Source organism: Acyrthosiphon pisum, chromosome X, assembly GCF_005508785.2.
Source record: "Acyrthosiphon pisum isolate AL4f chromosome X, pea_aphid_22Mar2018_4r6ur, whole genome shotgun sequence".
In the NCBI taxonomy this organism is placed as follows: domain Eukaryota; kingdom Metazoa; phylum Arthropoda; class Insecta; order Hemiptera; family Aphididae; genus Acyrthosiphon; species Acyrthosiphon pisum.
This window is the reverse complement of record NC_042493.1, coordinates 120,630,808-120,636,126: the sequence shown is the minus strand read 5'-3', so window position 1 is coordinate 120,636,126 and position 5,319 is coordinate 120,630,808. Positions and strand designations below refer to the sequence as shown.

Below are 5,319 nucleotides of genomic sequence, written 5' to 3'. Positions count from 1 at the left end.
CAGATGAAAAAATAATTAAAAATCGTTCGTCACAGTTTTTTTTTTATAAAGCATTTAAAGTTCGAAAAATTACAAAATATGGAAAAATCACGAAAATTTGCAAATTATTTCGAGTTAGAAATTCATAAAATTTTTTCTTTTTAAATGTAAGATATGAAAATGTAATACAAGATTCCTTGTAAGATTTTATACATTTATCAAAAAAAAAATGTCTATAAGAAAGCCAAATTAAATTTTTATGATCGTTTGAAATTCTAATTTTTACAACATTGGATATTCACTCGATTTCTAATGTAGCGATTTCCTTATTTTGTTGTAATGCAAAAACGAATAACTGTAGATACATGAAAATTTTACTCAATATTTATATTAGCATTTCATGTACACCATACAATTTTGAAAATATTTTGACTCTTTTTAAGCTGTTTACGGACATTTTCGTTTTTCAATTTTTTTAGTTTTTTTTTCTATAAATATCAATAAAGTTTTATCTGTTGGGCCAAAAAGTGTAAAAATTTAATACAAAGCTCCTGATATATTGTTACAATATCAGTTGAAAAATATTAAAAATACATAGGCACAATTTTTTTTTATAAGCATTTAAAGATCGAATTTTGACAAAATTTATCAAATTTTAATTTGAATAATTATTTTGTAGTTAAAAATTTATAAAATGTTCAACTTTTGTATCTAAGAATTGAAAATTTAGAAGATTCCACATAAGTTATTAATTCTGTTACAAAAAAATCTAAAAAATACATTTACACAGTTTACTTTTATAGTCATTTTGGACGAAATTACATATTGTATAACGCGTTATAAGTACCTAATGTATATTGTGATATGATTAATTTGGAACTTATTATAGGTATCTATTATAGGTAAATTTTTTTTAATACCATATATAATATTATGTCTTATACCTAGACTGACATACCGCCTCCGCTCAGAATCGTTTTTCTTATTCAATGATATTATATCATTGAATTGAAATTTAATACCATCCATTATACAGTTACCCCTTGTAACCTACTGTACAGCAGACCGAAATCCACTTACCCACCTTTTTTTTGTTATGTTTTTCCTAGAAATTTAGAAAAGTTCTGGGAATCTTCAATGTTTAAAGTTGATTTAAAAAGTACCGAGTATAATGCATTTCCTTACAGAAATCACCGCCAAAATTGAATATCTAAGCGTTTTTTCTTATTAATTTTTGTTTACAGATGCACACACACAAAAAAAAGCATAGGTCATTGTTATATCAATACATTGATTACTCCACTAAGAATCAATAAGATATTATAACGTAAATAATAAATATTACAATGCTTTGCTAGTATACTGCAACAGTGCAACCTAATTAACTGTATAACTTATTTAATTAATTTGCGAATTTAAATTATAAAACATTCACAAAAACAAAAATGTATAGAACAATACACGTTTAATCATAAATTATACATAAATATGTACAGAATGCTGACAACACTGAGACCATTCTGTTTTATGCTGATTATTTATGATGTGATGGTCAATTAACGTCTACTCCGCCATAAATTTCTTGTTTTGACAATATATCCATTGTCCAAGTTTTGGTGATTGGGTTGTAAATTTCTAAGGTACCATGAAATTCTCCGCCTATAACATACAATAAACCATCTTATATAGTTACTCCTATAACAAACGTAATTAAAATTCAATATATTTTTAAAGTTGACACATAAAAAAAAAAATTTTACTAATGCATCAGAGCTTGATAACAATTCCGCACAGTTATGTAAGTCAGCTAATGCTCTGATACCAAGACAATTTGATGCATCCAGTTGTTGTAAAAACTCAGCACTTGTAGCACTTACAAAATATAACTGTAAGTGTGTGCAGATAGTATAAAACTTTTAAAATCAACAATATACATTTAAAACAATTTTATATTAGTATATGACTAATCAAATTGTTAATTATACCTATACATTTTCTTTGTCTATATAATTCTCCAGTATAGATATTAATCTACTAATAGTTGTAAAACGGTGGAGTCTAATTTTCTTATGAAACCACTTACACACTTAATTAATTTGAGTTTTGAAAAAGGTATATTCCCACACATATATAAAATAAACTGTTATATGTCCAATATATAAAGCAGCTGATACAAGAGAACTACATAATTATAGACCAATCTCTTTAATTTCTACCATAGCCAAAGTTATTGAAAAATGTACTAAGATGCAATTAAACCGGTTCACTTTTGATAACAAAACTAAGTGATAAACAATTTGGATTTAGAGGCAATATGGTTTGCCGATTTCTTATTTTTCGAATGTAATCTACAAATTTTTAGACAAAGGTAAAATATGCTTAGGCATATTCTTAGATATAGCTAAAGCTTTTGACTCAATAGAAAACAATTTATTACTAAAAAAATTGAAAATTGTATTATGTTATAACACTCTATGGTTGTGGTTTAAATCGTATCTCTTAAATAGATCTCAATCAACAAAAATTAGTGATAAAATAAGTGATCCGTGTACAGTAAAATATGGTATTCCACAAGGGACAGTATATATTTACGATATTATTTACCATTTATATAAATGATTTATTAAATTTAGATAATAATATACTAGCTTTTGCAGATGATACGGTTGTATTTTTGAAGGGGGAAACTTGGAAGGAAGTGGAAAACAAAGCAAACGCAGGACTAATATTAGTTAATAACTGTTATGATAAAAATAGCTTAATGTAAAATAAAGATAAATCAGTATTTATACCCTTTGCATTATCCAGTTCTAACAAGCCAGAACAAATTATAATTAAATTACATAACAATAACTGTAAAATAAGTAATATAACTTGGATATAACTGACAGATGTAACTCAAATTGTAAATATTTATCCAGAGTTGTTTCAGCCAAGTATTTAGGTGTAATATTTGATGAGCACCTAAAATGGAAACCATACGTTGAAATGGTAATAAATTGAATAAGGAAATGTTATTTTTTAAGAAATTATGAAACGTCCTAGATTTTCCTAGTCTGAAAATGATATACCTACTTTGCGTTAGTCCAATCCATATTAATGTATGGTTTGATATGGGATCAGCTTATAACAATGTATTAGAACCATTAATGATAACTCAGAGAATGCTAAGAAGAGTCCTAATGAAAAATTATTATAGTACCCAAAACTGCATTAATGTGGTTCAAATCAATGATCTATTTATTAAATTGAAAATATTAACATTAGAACAATTGAATAAAAATTGATCAATCATTAAAGTGTTCACGAATAAAAGTGATTATATTACCATTATATTACCATAATATATATAAACTCGAGTATAAACTAGAGGAGAGAACAATGGAAATTTAAGACTAATTAAACTAAATACCACATTAATGTCAAACTACTATATAAATTAAGGTTGTTAAATCGTTTAACCAACTACCTATGGAAATTAAGCAAATATATTATAATGTAAATAAATTTAAATTAGCAATTAAAAATATGTAAATGCGATCGTTTGACTAGTGTCTCATTATTATTATTGTATATTTATTTTGATTTGTTTTGTTATAGATATTATCAATAAGTTATTATTTTTTATTATGTTTAAAAATGAATTTGAAGCTATACTTATTAAGTGTGTAATAATACAAATAAGTATGTAAAAGACTCCCTTCTTCCGCCACAAGCTTTGCTTACAAGGAGTAGGTATCAACTTAATATAGAAATATGTAAATATTATATAACATGTATGTAGTATATTGTAAGTTAAAATAAATAAATACTAAATACTAAACAAGATCTTTATTGGTCTCATTAAAATTACTTAGTATTGCACGAAAATAATATGTACTACCTGATATCAAATCAATTTTATGTCCGTACACTAAAGTACCATCAACCGTTCCAAATTGAATATCACACGAAACTTCATTTCTAAAAAGTGAATACAAAAATGTGTTAGGTACTAATATTTATTTTGAATGAAGCTAAAATCGTTGACAACATACTTGCGTTGAGTATACAATGCATCCATTTCTTTTACTGACATTACGCCTTTGAATTATTTAAAAAATTAGGATACAGTGTGTTTGAATTAGTTAAATGTAAAATTATTTTTATAATTTCGTGTCGCTTTGTTTTCAATAAATGTGTGTTGTTCACTCTAACCTCACATTGGGTAATGTAACAATTTTGTACTCAATATAATAGCTATTGTGTGGAACAAGCGGCTAGAGACAGAAAACGCCGAATGGCTGCAAGATGGCGGCCTTATGCTCTTATAATCGTACCTCTTATCTTCGCAAACATTTATCAGTATTATCACAGAAAATATTTATTATGTGATATTATTATCTCAAGAGATTATGAAATGTTAAATAATTAAATATCAAAAAATATTAACAAACATTCATAGTTCATAAAAATAATTATTAGTAATTCAAATGTTCAATTACAATATCTAATTGGTAAACAATTTCTTGCATAGATACATGTAAATAGTTATAATAAAATGTCAATATTCAAATTGGTAAGTATAATAATATAGTTAGGTTCACATTAACTGTCATAATAATAATAAATAAGAAAACGAGTGTGTGAGTCCACCATTACACTCTGGGGAAGTAAAACTTCTTTCATAAGTATTGGGGCCCGTGATATTCTAAGTGAATTAGGAAGAGAGTGAGAAAAATCAATACGATAAAATTAAATATGCAAGCCGTACATAACTTGCAAAATAAATAAATGAACAAATGTGTCGTTTCATTTTTCGTTAGAATTTTTTTTCCAACCAAACCTCTAGAAAGAAGTTTACTTCAATAATAATTACAAAATAATAAGTATACACAACAAATAATTTCTTGTATAGATACAGCTAAATAGTTATAATAAAATGTCAATATTCAAATTGGTAAGTATAATATAATTTGGTTCACATTAATTGTCATAATAATAATAAATAAATAATAATTACAATATAATTGGTATACACAATACACGTCATAATACACAACAAACAATTTCTTGTATAGACACAGCTAAATAGTTAAAATAAAATATCAATATTCAAATTGGTAAGTATAATATAGTTGGGTTCACATTAATTGTCATAATAATAATAAACAATAATTAGGTAAAATAATTTAATTTAAATAAAAAAAATTGAATAGTTAATAAATTTTCTACGCATAATAGGCATTTACCATTTTTAAAATTTAACACTTATCTCAGGTGTCTTACTTTCTTTCGTTCATCAACAATAAGGATGCACTTATATTATTCTTTTCAATTTCGTTCGGTACTAAAATAGCT

At 25.4% G+C, this 5,319-nt stretch overlaps 1 long non-coding RNA gene across 1 annotated transcript in view; it reads left to right on the top strand.

Moving 5' to 3' along the window:
* Positions 1-4,400: 4,400 nt before the first annotated feature.
* The window catches only part of LOC103308280, a 2,090-nt gene continuing 1,171 nt past the window's right edge, over positions 4,401-5,319 (top strand). The window contains exon 1 of the long non-coding RNA XR_510386.3: positions 4,401-4,537. This is a non-coding gene — a long non-coding RNA (uncharacterized LOC103308280). The remainder of the gene's footprint in view (positions 4,538-5,319) is intronic.